This window comes from Bufo bufo, chromosome 1 (genome assembly GCF_905171765.1).
Source record: "Bufo bufo chromosome 1, aBufBuf1.1, whole genome shotgun sequence".
Taxonomy (NCBI): domain Eukaryota; kingdom Metazoa; phylum Chordata; class Amphibia; order Anura; family Bufonidae; genus Bufo; species Bufo bufo.
The window spans coordinates 132244298-132258659 of NC_053389.1; positions in this window are offsets into that span (position 1 = coordinate 132244298).

Here is a 14362-nt window from a genome sequence, read left to right on the forward strand (position 1 = left end):
CTGGAAAGAGAAGGACCTGTTTAAGGGACATTCCACCCCCCGCATATGCGTCAGCCAAGCGGAGATGCTGCTCGCCAGGCGACCGGAGAACTTCCTGAAGTGTACGGCTGCACCTCCACCTGAGCCCAGGCCCAGAGCATGGGATGGGTCAGAGACCCACCGGAGCAATGCTGAGGACCCAATCCATGGAAAACTCTAATAAAGCCCCTTTAAAACAAATAATATATGTAGAGCACGCTGCTCTATGGGTAAATACCCATGCAAACAATGGAAACCTGCAAAGCCCTCTTGAGAAGCTTTGTAATGACTATGACACAGGGTGGACCCTTCACCTAGTAATTACACTCTGGTTTCACCTGCACCCATGAAGGCAGAACCCTGCACAGGATTTCAGAAGACTGTCCACTGACATGTCAGAACTGAAAAAGAAAAATGAGAATGTAAGAACACCTGCAAAGATAATTCCACGTACTGACCATGTTCATTTATGAAACTGTTTGGGAGATAACCTCGTTAGAGGGAACGAGAGGCCACAGAGCGGTGCGGCTTTTGACATGGAGTGCCGCAACCGAGCCGGCCTGTGCAGCTGACACATTTAAGTTCATTTACGCCACTGCTTGCTGCATGCATATTATAGACAGCGCTCTGCAGTAAGCATGTTATAAACACTCAGCCGTGCTGTACACAAATTACACACACATAGCTCTGAAGCACACACCATATACGTGCACACAACCACCTTATATATACACGCACTCAGCACTGCTGCATGCACAGCTGACACATTACACAGCTCCGATGCAAATACACTCATTTATAATAAAACTCGCATTTATGTATACTGACACCTACTGCCCACTGACGCCCCAGAAGAAAGCGAGAGCGAAACCCAGGATGGGCGTTGCTGGCATGCGGTTTTAAGATTCTGATGTGCGGGAGCGGTCAGCCCTACCTGAAGCGCCGTGGACGCCGGCCCTGCCGAGAGGCCCTAAACAGAAAAAGAGGATCGCACGCTGCGAGGAGGCTTCCCAGGAGCTGAAGGAGAGAGGAAGCCCCGGCCGAGCCCAGCTGGGCAGGCCGGACAGACGCTGCCCCCAGCCGATGAAGCTGGAGAGCCGTACCTTACCCGGAAGTGACGTAGGCTGGGAACCCCGGAAGTGACGGAACGGGCTGGAGGCAGAAGCATGAAGCGGCCGTCCTCATGGTGAGGACGCGAGGGAAGATATAGTCAGCAGCCCCGCCCACAAATACAGGCTGTAACCAGCCTTAATACATGTTGGGAACGATCATATTTTCCACTTCGACTGTCCAACCACACAGTCTTAAAACGCATTAATGGAGAGTAGCACTCGCCGGATCTTACGGTCGTCCGGAATGCAGCAGCCCACTTGGAGCCCTAGATCCACAAAGGCTCCTGAATACACACTCCAATACACGATAACGGAGGCAGCATGTCCGGTGAATGTCCCTTTATTGGGAACTGCTTACATGAAATACGGGGCTACAAAAGTTGCTACGTTTCGGCTATAGCATAGCCTTTATCAAGCACAATGTGATCCCCAAATGATCCTGCCTTTTAAAGTGCAAGCCACACCTCCCCATGCAGCAGTGGCCAATCACATAGTTACATATTCCAACATTCTTCCACAATATATACTAAAATGTGTTCACATACTTTCAATTGAATTATACAGGGTGGGCCATTTATATGGATACACCTTAATAAAATGGGAATGGTTGGTGATATTAACTTCCTGTTTGTGGCACATTAGTATATGTGAGGGGGGAAACTTTTCAAGATGGGTGGTGACCATGGCGGCCATTTTGAAGTTGGCCATTTTGAATCCAACTTTTGTTTTTTCAATAGGAAGAGGGTCATGTGACACATCAAACTTATTCGGAATTTCACAAGAAAAACAATGGTGTGCTTGGTTTTAACGTAACTTTATTCTTTCATGAGTTATTTACAAGTTTCTGACCACTTATAAAATGTGTTCAATGTGCTGCCCATTGTGTTGGATTGTAAATGCAACCCTCTTCTCCCACTCTTCACACACTGATAGCAACACCGCAGGAGAAATGCTAGCCCAGGCTTCCAGTATCCGTAGTTTCAGGTGCTGCACATCTCGTATCTTCACAGCATAGACAATTGCCTTCAGATGACCCCAAAGATAAAAGTCTGAATCACGGAGAAGTATTCAATATACAACAACAATAGTGATCTTAGTGAATATGTCCCTATAAATACAAAAGTTAAAAACAAGAACGTATTAAAAATCACAATACTGAGTACAAATTCATCATTACGTCCCATGGATAACCTACACATTACCCACACTAAATTCAATATTCATCCCATAAGGTTGGAATGCCTTCAATTCAAAGTGACAGATCATTAAGCAATGCGCCGCACAGACCTGTCACTTACCAGTAGGAGGAGCTCCCGGCCGGTCACAGACAGCGCAGCAGGTAAGTATGATGCTTCTAATATTGCTAAGTAAGGGGGGGCCGCACACTGTGCCACCAATGAAAATAATACAATAGAGGGAGGGGGGGTTGGGGGGGGCCGCACACTGTGCCACCAATGAAAATAATACAATAGAGGGAGGGGGGCCGCACACTGTGCCACCAATGAAAATAATACAATAGAGGGAGGGAGGGGGGGCCGGGGGGGCCGCACTGGCCACCAATGAAATTAAAACTGGGGAGGGAGGGGGGTCTGCCCCCTGATGCCTGGCAGCCCCTGATCTCTTATAGGGGGCTATGATATGCACATTTAACCCCTCAGGTGCAGCACCTGAGGGGTTAATTGTGCGGATCACAGCCCCCTGTAAGAGATCGGGTGCTGCCAGGCAGCAGGGGGCAGTCATGTACACAGTTCGTAGTATATTCTAACTAGAAGCGTCCCCATCACTATGGGAACGCCTCTGTGTTAGAATATACTGTCGGATATGAGTTTTCACAAAGTGAAAACTCAGCTCTGAAAAAGCTTTTATGCAGACGGATCTTCGGATCCGTCTGTATGAAAGTAACCTACGGCCACGGATCACGGACGCGGATGCCAATCTTGATCTTGACCCCATGGTCGCAGCTTTTGGAGGTGATTCTTAAAGGAGGCCCCAAACACTACTATGTTGTCCAGGTACATTAATACCAACTCGAAGTTGAGATCTCCCAGACAGTGCTCCATCAACCGCTGGAATGTTCCCAGGACATTGGAAAGGCCGAATGGCATCCGGTTGAACTCCTAGAGTCCCATAGGTAGGATGAAGGCCGTCTTTGCTTTCTCCTTCTTGGCCACCGGTACCTGCCAATACCCACTGGCCAGGTCAAGAGTGGAGAAGAACTTCGCAGGACTCAGGGCGGACAATAACTCCTCAATCCGCGGAAGAGGTAGGCATCCTGGACGGTCTGGGCATTCAGCTTCCGATAATCCAAGCAGAACCGGAGCTTCCCATCTTTCTTCCGCACCAAGACTACTAGAGCAGCCCAAGGACTTTGATTCTGCTGAATCACCTGGTTTTCCAACATGCTGGCAATCATGTCCTTCACCTCCTGGTACATTTTAGGCAGGATTTGCCGGAAACGTTCCCTGATTGGTGCAGCCGGTGGGGATTTCGTGCTCGATGGCGGAAGCACACCCAAAGTCCTCATCATGTCTCGAGAACGCCTACTGAAATTCCCAAATGGTGTCTTCCAGCAACTTTTGCTGTACTGGAGTCAGGGTCTTGTAGTTTAACCCCATCCGGGCCATGATCACTTGACCGTTCCACTCCGCAGTTGGGGTCTCCCTTTGATGGACCTCGGGGATTTCGTGCTCGATGGCGGAAGCACACCCAAAGTCCTCATCATGTCTCGAGAACGCCTACTGAAATTCCCAAATGGTGTCTTCCAGCAACTTTTGCTGTACTGGAGTCAGGGTCTTGTAGTCTAACCCCATCCGGGCCATGATCACTTGACCGTTCCACTCCGCAGTTGGGGTCTCCCTTTGATGGACCTCTACAGCATGAGTCCAGGCTGATCTCCTATCTGGCTGTAGCATGAAGCCCCTTTGTCGAGGGATTTCCCGTTCGGACATATAAATTCTGGCCAGTAAGGTATTCCCAGGAACGGTTAACTCGCAGTCTTCAACATTGAGACAGCGTACAGGCACACATACATCCTTCACAATAGCAAGGGCCCGAGCTACCAGTGGGCCAGTCTGCGTTTCCTCTTGGTTAGCGGGCTCGATCAGAACCTCCAGTCCATTCAGCTGTCGTACAGCCCCCATCGGCAGCCTCAATATTTGTTCTTGTCGAGGTGCGATCTTCACCGGGGTCCTCTGTGGCACTTTCACTTGTCCAATGGGCTGACCGGACATGTTGCTCTTTTGCAGACTACAGCTCCTCACCATCTGCTGTAGAACCTTCTGGGTTGGCCGGTGTGTGGTGGCCCGTTGCGAACACTTCGGCCCTTCTTTGGCATAGAATTGATGGTCTAGGTATCATCTCAGCACATTCATAGCTAGTGTCACGTCCATTCCTCTCCGGGACGAATGGTCCACCAGCACGATCCCCTTCTTGCCGATGTGTTGCCCAAACAGTCGGACCCTCATCCAGACTATCCCTCTGACGTCCATCTCTCTGTTATTGGCAGCCGTCAGCCTGATGATGCTCCCGTCTTCCGGCTCCCTCATATGTCCCAAGTGTCTTTCGAAGAACTCCAGAGAAATAAGGATGCACTATGACCCTGTATCAACTAGACAGCGTACCTTCTGGCCTTCCAACTTGGCTTCCATAATGGGGCTGCTAGCATACAGGTTGTGTTCTTCACGCATAGGGCTTAGCTTTTTTGTATTGCCGCAGGACGCCCAGCTACTGTGGCAGTCGGAAGTTTAACGTCGGCTCAGACTTCGTCTGTTCGGGGCACTCTCTGGCCATACGGCCGTACTGTCGACAAGCCCAGCAGAGGGGCCCTCTTCTGACGTGCCCACGCACCTGAGTTATCCTGGGTGGAGTGGCGCGGGGTCATTTCCGGAAGCCGGGGAGATTCTGCCTCCGCAGAGCCTGGACCACATCCTTTAAGCACTCTGAGTCTTTAGACCCCGACCGGTCCCCTGTAGCATCGGTGCTACTCACTACTCTCACCGCTACAGGCATGTGCTCTTCCTCTCTCTCCACGGCAGCTAGGTAGACGCTGTAGAATGTCATGTTGGCCATCGTCCGGGTCATCTCTTGCAATTTTTCCTGTAAGAACCTGTTGGAGAGTCCCACTATAAACTGGTCTCTCAGTAGCCGGTCCACCTCCTGGAAGGCTCCCATGGCCTCTGGGTCTCGCCGCTGTATTTCATTTAGCGTCTCCTGTAGGGCATTGGAGTACTGCTTAAGGGTCTCGCCCTCTTGCTGTGGTCTGTTGAAGAAGTGGCTCCACAACTGCACTACTTTAGCACGCCCCCCTTGGCTCTCTCCAGCACGGAGAATATTTCCTCTAGGGTGACTCTCTCGGATTCGGGCCTTACTATCACTGTCCGTCTGACGTCACCTCTAGAGCTCCCAATGCAACCTCTGCCCGCAGCTCGGGGGTCAGGTTACACATTCTAACCACACTTCATACCCTTTCAGTCCAGTCTTGCAACGTCATGTTTTTACTGTCAAATTTTGGCAGATGACGCAACAGCGCCCCCACAGGGAGGTACCCTACTGGGGCGGGCAGGGCCTGGTAAGTGGAGCAGCGGCAGCCTCAACCTGCAGCTGGAATAGATGGTCTAGATACATTAAATCTGTTTTTTTTCAGTCCAGAAAAATACTGTGAATAGAGGGCATCCACTGTTCAGGATCCTCATCTCTTGGCAGAACGCAGTGATTCACTGATGTGGTGGGCACATACAGCATTCAAGTAAAAGGAGCTGAGCTGCAGTACCAGACATCACCTGCAGACAAGGGTGGTACTGTTTCTGATAAAAAAAAATAGTTAATCTTTCCTAATCCTATGTATTCCATGTAAGATAAGTTTGTTGATGTTTTGTATAGACCTTCTCTTTTACTGGATTTCCACCTTCCTGGTTTCTGTTACATACACATATTCATCTGGAGGACGCAGTATACTTTCAGGTCAATAACAGCTTTGCATTTCCTCCTAGAAGCTCTCTCCTAATTGAAAGAAAACTAGCTTGTTATTTATTGTGTTTTTTTGTACTTGAACCCTGGTAACTCACAGTATATTTACACTCCTTCTCTTGGTGAAGTCATAAATGTCCCATAATTTATAACTGTATTATGCAGCGTTCCCGTCCTTCACTGACTACTCAACACTCACTGCAGTTACTTCACTGAACCTAAAATATTTATGTAGGTTACAAAGTAATTAAGAGGAAGAGCAGCAGACTCAGGACTTCTCAAGTAGCTGTAGGATGCAACACAAGTAACTTTGAAGGACTCTGCTCTGAGTTGTAGGTTCTAAAGAAGATGATGTAGATAGATATGTTACATTAATACAGACTTGTCCATACAGAGTGGTATTATAGTAGTTTAATTCTTTTACATAGGGGCAGTATTATAGTAGTTATATTCTTGTACATAGGGGGCAGTATTACAGTAGTTATAGTCTTGTATAGAGGATGCAGTATTATAGTAGTTATATTCTTGTATAGAGGAGGCAGTATTATAGCAGTTATATTCTTGTATATAGCAGACAGAATTATAGTAGTTATATACTTGTACATAGGGCAGTATTATAGTAGTTATAGTTTTGTACATAGGAGACAGTATTATAATAGTTACATTCTTGTACATAGGATGCAGTATTATAGTAGTTATATTCCTGTACATAGAATACAGTATTATAGTAGTTATATTCTTGTACATAGGAAGCAGTATTATAGTAGTTAATTTTTTTTATATAGCAGACAGAATTATAGTAGTTATATTCTTGTTCTTTTACATAGGGGTAGTATCTTGTATTCTTGTGTATATTTTTGTAACAAACCTCATTGTACACTTCAGAGGAAACATGGTATCTGAGGCCTCCACAGGTCTCTGTCTATATAATTTTAAGTTTTGCATTTAATAAGAATGTCACATTTGCATATATCTATGAAGGAAACAGAAAAATTACATTATAAAATCTGTCTTCCACTCTAAATAATTAGACTGTGATTGCATTTATTATTTCTAGCTATACCATCCATGCACCTTCTATGTGGCTCTTCTGCTCATCTGATTAACTCGGAATTGATTAAGTGCCAAGAAATAAAAGTGATTGACTGATTAATTATAAATGTATGTTATGGAAATATTGTGCACGGCTGAGCGTAGTGTTGGGAAAGTCTGCGAATTCAAAGCTGAGGAAACAATCAATCATCCTGATGAAAGTAAGGTCCTGGTGTAGTCTATAAGGTATTATAAAAGTCTTCATTGACATGAGTTCTTCAGGCCCCCATAGTCCGAGATTAGAAAAATATGGGTGCTTTCCTCCAGAAACAGTGCCATTCTTGCCCATAGGCTGTGTTTGGTATTGCAGGTCAGGCCCATTTAGTTGTACAAGGCAAAGCAGACACAGGGGGTCATTTATTAACAGATATAAGCCACTTTTTGGTGTTAATCTGTCGCAGATTGCAGCACAACAGTTATTTGCGCTGCAATCTGTGGCTTTTCCCTCGCTCGAGCCAGGTCTAAAAAGGGGGCATGTCGTGGGCAGGCCGTTAGCTCATCTCATTAATCATTTTCTAGGCCTGTTTTAGGCATAGAAAATGTTCTAAATCTACGCCAGCAAGGGAGCTGACGTAGATTTAGACAGGTGGTGGATATGTAAAAATTTTGGCGCGTCCACCACCAGCTAAAGGGTTATTAAGATCGGCATCTAAAAGGCCGGTTTTAATAAATGGCTCCCACACTCGGTAGACAGAAGCAGAACTATTTCTGGAGGAAATCAGCCATGAGTTTTGTAATCTCAATTCTCATGCAATCCATTTAACTATTTTGGTTTAAAGGAGCACTCCAGGAAAACGGATGCACTGTTACTACAAGTAGTAGTGAAGGGCCTGATGGGGTGGTACACAGGGATTCTCTCTTTGGTGCTCTTTAAATCTCTTTTGCTATGTCCCATCTCCTCAGTTTTTTATTTTTTTTTTACAAAAAAGAGATACATATTGTTAGCTATTTTTCACATACGGCCTACAGTGGGTGCAATTGTACTTATTCAAGTTCACACCTGCTGCTGCGCAGTCAACTGTGACAAACAGACATCCCTGATGCCATCACTGCTCTGCTAATGATGACATGACCACCCAGGTGAGAAGCCTGAAGCAGTTTGAGGGGCACAGTGGATGGTACTGTTATAGAGGATTGAGGCTGTCACTGTTATGGGGACAATGTCACTGGTGGCTGTCATTGTTATGGGAATATGGTCACCAGCACAGTTTGAGGGATACTGGGACTGTCACTTTCACCGCGCCTTGTCAATAGCATTGTTTATATTTGTCACCCATGGGGATATTGTCACTGGCACTGTTATGGGAATATTGTCACTGGCCGTCACTGATAAGCAGACATTGTTAGTTACTGGCAACGGTTTTTGGCCGTCACTGTTAAGCAGACATTGTCACTGGCATGGTTTGAGGGGCACTGTGGCTGGCACAGTTATGGAGCATTGGTACTCTCAGTGTTATGGCAACATTGTCACTGGCACAAATCAAGGCTACTGTGGCTCTGTTATGTTTTCATGGGCATTTGGTTGGAAGGGGTAGGAGACATCATCGATATACTATTTGGCAGGGCATACCACACACATTCCATTCACGTTAGCTCCCTGAAGTAACATGCTTCATGCAGGCACTCTCCATAAGAAGAGATAGCCTCCCTGAATCCTGACCTAGGCCTCTCACCCACTAAAAGCCAGTACTCTCTGCTCTACACTGATGAGGGGAAATCACCCTGAAACAGCTGTCTGCAGATGAGATGCTGGCTGAATTATTACCCGAGTCATGTCCCAAGGCCTGTTTAAAAGGTTGAACATTTACATATAGGATAGCTGCCTTACATCTGGTGGCATCAGAGGCATGGCTTGTTAAGAGCTCATTTGCATATTTTCCCCAGAATTCCAGAGGAGTGTTGCCTGGCCTATAAGACTAGTCACGCTGATAAGGTGCTATCCATAAGGAGATTTAACATCCAAATTCTTCATGTTGTGACGCTGTTAATGCCTATGGGTATTTTTGCCTATTGCACCATAGAGCAGTGTGGCCAATTGTGACTCTTTTCTTTTTTATAGGTTTCTATAAGTTGACATACAGCAGCTCTGGACAGCCATAGAGTTAAACAGAGGAGTCATTTTGTACTTGAGAATTATACAACCTCTGCTGAGATACATTAATTGGACAAGAAAAGTGTCAAGGTGCTGTGGAGGGATACAACAGTAACAATCATTATTCAGATGGTTGCGCGGCAGCCACAGAGCTGAAGGTCATTCCTAACTCGCTACAAAGAGCAGCGGCATCAATGGTGCTTGTTATTTAAGAGAAATATAATACAGGGACCTGGCTTGTAATAGCTTTGTTCTTCAGCCTTCAAGCGCCCAATATTAAAGGAAAGATACACAGTAAGTGTCAGGGTTAGCGTCTCTGTAATATTCTATAAATATTAAATGAGACCAAGGGTGATAGGACCTCTGTGACATGACAGCAGCACACAGTCACCCCCGGCATAATCATAAAAGCAAACCAGAGGCCTGAAAGAATATAATTCATCTATGAACTACCTAAAAGAAGACTCCGGACCTGATACACTGTGTGCAAGGCCTGAGAAGTGGGGTATAAGAAAGGCATTCTCTCTTTGGTCGATGCCCTGCCCATTTTGATGCTGTATTAGAGGGAGCATCAAGTTTTGCCCAGAGTGTTCCTTTAAATTTTATTGAAGCCATTAAAAAAAACACTAAAGTTTATGCAATTTAGCTGAATAATACAAACTTAGCCTTCTCTTGACTATGGCGGTATCACTCAACCAAAACGAGTTAGCATTCTGTATGGACTTCATGTAGAGTTTTATATTGGATTCAATAAAGATCCTTGAGTTTTAACCGCTCCTGGTGCTGGATAATCTCTGGATGGTATACTTGAACCCAACGTTTGGGTGGAGCGTAATTAAGGGCACCAGGGCATACCACAAAACTCAGTAAGATGGCTCCCCCTTACTTTCTTAAAACTTACCCATTGTAGTTATTCATTAAAAGCGGGTTTTACTAATGCATGGAACCACGGGATGAAAAATAAATAAATAAAAATCCAACAGTCCATGATACAATGACGAGCGAAAGGGGAACAATGTTTTGCACTTTTGACTTTAAAGCTCCATATTTCACCATCCACTACAGCTTTGAACATGAGACCACCATCAGTTTATAGACAATCATTTTGGCTACCTCATACATAAATTGGACTTGCAACTAATTAGCATATGATTAGTTATGTAGATTATTGTCCTGTAACTGCATTGTTACTGTTTTGCACCTAAAATTCTAAATTTTAATTTTTATTATTTTGTAAATCCACCTTTGGCTTTCAACACTGCCTGAATCCTGCTGGGCATGCTCTCAATCAGATTCAAGCATGTCTAGACCGAAATCTGTTCCCATGTCTCTTCTACGTGTTTCCAAAGTTGGTGCATACTAGTCGACTCACTTGGGTATGAATACAGCTTTTTCTTCAACTCTACCCACAAGTGTTCAATTAGGTTGCGGTCTGGGGATTGTGGGGGGCCAATCCAGCACCTCCACTTCATTGTCATTGAACCTTTTCTTTGCCAATCTCAACGTATTGGAGTTGCAGAGAGCGAGTTGCCAATCTCAACGGAGGAGAAAGCAAAGCTATTAAATATTTTTTTCTCTACTGTATTCACTGGGGAAAATAAACTGTCAGATGAAATGCAGAATGAAAAAGTTAATTCCCCATTAAAAGTGCCCTGTCTGACCCAGGAAGAAGTACATCAGCGACTTAAAAAGATTAAAATAAACAAATCGCCAGGACCGGATGGCATACACCCCCGTATCCTAAGAGAATTAAGTAATGTCATAGCCAGACCCTTATTTCTGATATTTAAGGACTCTATACTCACAGGGAATGTCCCACAGGATTGGCGCATAGCAAATGTGATGCCAATATTCAAAAAGGGTCTCCCTTTTTCTCCCTCCATCCTTCCTCCCCCCTCCCTCTTATTCTTTGTTCCTTTGATCCTATGATATCTAATACTTTGATTGTTACCAATCTGATTGTACTATATCAACTGTATTCTTATATTGGCGCCCTGGTAGGGCAATTTCAACGAATGTATGATCCTTCTGTTGTAAAAACAATAAAAACTATTTTAAAACAAACAAAAAGGGTCTAAAAATAGAGCCTGGAAACTATAGGCCTGTAAATTTAACATCTGTTGTGGGTAAATTGTTTGAAGGTTTTCTAAGAGATGCTATCTTGGAGTACCTCAATGAAAATAAGCAAATAACGCCATATCAGCATGGTTTCATGAGGGATCGGTCATGCCAAACTAATTTAATCAGTTTCTATGAGGAGGTAAGTTCTAGACTTGACTGCGGCAAATCAATGGATGTCGTATATCTGGACTTCTCCAAAGCATTTGACACTGTACAGCATAAAAGGATAGTATATAAAATGAGAATGCTCGGACTGCGAGAAAATGTCTGTATGTGGGTAAGTAACTGGCTCAATGATAGAAAACAGAGGGTGGTTATTAATGGTACACACTCAGATTGGGTCACTGTCACTAGTGGGGTACCAAAGAGGTCAGTATTTGGCCCTATTCTCTTCAATAAATTTATTAATGATCTTGTAGAAGGCTTGCATAGTAAAGTATCAATTTTTGCAGATGACACTAAACTGTGTAAAGTAATTTACACTGAAGAGGACAGTATACTACTACAGAGGGATCTGGATAGATTGGAGACTTGGGCAGAGAAGTGGCAGATGAGGTTTAACACTGACAAATGTAAGGTTATGCACATGGGTAGGAATAATGCAAGTCACCCGTACATACTAAATGGTAAAATACTGGGTAACACTGACATGGAAAAGGACCTAGGAATTTTAGTGAACAGCAAACTAAGCTGTAAAAACCAGTGTCAGGCAGCTGCTGCCAAGGCCAATAAGATAATGGGTTGCATCAAAAGGGGCACAGATGCCCGTGATGAGAACATAGTCCTACCACTTTACAAATCATTAGTCAGACCACACATGGAGTACTGTGTACAGTTCTGGGCTCCTGTAAACAAGGCAGACATAGCAGAGCTGGAGAGGGTTCAGAGAAGAGCAACTAAAGTAATAACTGGAATGAGGGAACTACAGTACCCTGAAAGATTATCAAAATTAGGGTTATTCACTTTAGAAAAAAGACGACTGAGGGGGGATCTAATTACTAAGTATAAATATATCAGGGGGCAGTACAGAGATCTATCCCATCATCTATTTATCCCCAGGACTGTGACGAGGGGAGGAAAGAAGGTTTGCACACAAACATAGAAGAGGATTCTTTACGGTAAGAGCAGTGAGACTATGGAACTCTCTGCCTGAGGAGGTGAGTTCACTAAAAGAATTCAAGAGGGGCCTGGATGTATTTCTGGAGTGTAATAATATTACAGGCTATAGCTACTAGAGAGGGGTCGTTGATCCAGGGAGTTATTCTGATTGCCTGATTGGAGTCGGGAAGGAATTTTTTATTCCTCTAAAGTGGGGAAAATTGGCGTCTACCTCACAGTTTTTTTTTTTGCTTTCCTCTGGATCAACTTGCAGGATAACAGGCCGAACTGGATGGCCAAATGTCTTTTTTCGGCCTTATATACTATGTATGCTTCGGGTTGTCATGCTGGAACACTATGTCATCCTTTTCATACCCATAGTACTCGAGTATACAAAGTAAGTTGTCCTGCAGGATACTCGCATATAGCTCAGCATTGAGATCACCATCAATCCTGGTCAAGTATTGAAGTTCTTTGGCTGTGAAACAACCCCATATCATCAGGCTTCCTGGACCAAAGTTGACATGACAGTTCCTTCAGATTCTCAATCCGTAACCCTACTTTTCCCTTGTTTGTTCCAGACCCATTTGCCCCCATCAGAGCCCGGTCTATTGAGTTTTGTCTCATTGCTCCAGACTTGTGTAATGAACATCGCACTGGGCTTGCATACGAGCCACTTCCACTGCCGTGTTTGTTGTGTCAGAACTGATAGACCTTGTGATGAGCCGACTTGTTCACTCCGTTATTTTGCCTGGACGTCGACCTCTTGGCTTTGGATTAGATGGACAGACTTCCTTTTGGATTCTTCCAACTCTCATGACACTTACATGATGCAGTTTGGCAATTTTCTTGGCTGTCGATGAACTGGATGATGCGGTTTCTCTTTTCTTGGGAAATCATCTTCATGGCTGCTCCTGGATTCGAACCAGTGACCTTTCGCTTGGGAATCAACCTAATAACACAGTGAGCTATTAGGGACTGTGAGAACAGGTTGTAATTTGTAGTATAGAAGTAGAGAAAAATTGTTCCATCACCAGGGGTAAACAGTAACAATGCAGTTACATGACAAGAATCTGCAGAACTAATTATATGCTAAGTAGTTACAAGTCCAATTTATGTACGAGATAGCCAAGATGATTGTCTATAAAATGATGGTAGTCTCACGTTCAAAGCTGTAGTGGATGGTGAGATATGGAGCCTGAAAGTCAAAAGTTCATAACATTGTTACCCTTTTGCTTATCAGTGTAAATAGGACAAGGCTAGTACACTCAATATATGCACTGGCCTCCATCCTGTCTTGCACTCTAAACTGTTGGAGGTACATATGGATACACACCACTAGCCCACTAGGATTTGTTACTTATTGTTAACCAACAGCTTTGTCTGTTGCATGATAATCTATTTTCCTATGTACAGCTGCAAGAAAAAGAACACAGACGCCTGTCACAAGCGTATCGGGTCCAGCATCTGTCTCTGCAATGGTATCTACGGGCATATCAATGCTATTAATTGCCTCAGCAGTGACCTGTGCAGGAAGGGCATGACACACTTCCAGTCCAGCGGGGACCAGAAGGAGCATAGACCAGAACTTGGTGCTGGACCTGGAATGCTCGTGACAGGGGTTTTTTGTTTTCTTTTTTACTTTTGCACCATGCCTAGCCCCCTTACCATTAGTTCCTAGTCTTGGAGAATTGCTTTAACCCCTTCAGGACCCTGGGATTTTCCATTTTTGCGTTTTCATTTTTCACTCCCCGCCTTCCCAAAGTCCTAACTTTTTTATGTCTTCCATTCACATAGCCTTATGAGGGCTTTTTTTTTGCGGGACAGGTTGTACTTTCTAATGGCACCATTTACGGTTGTATAC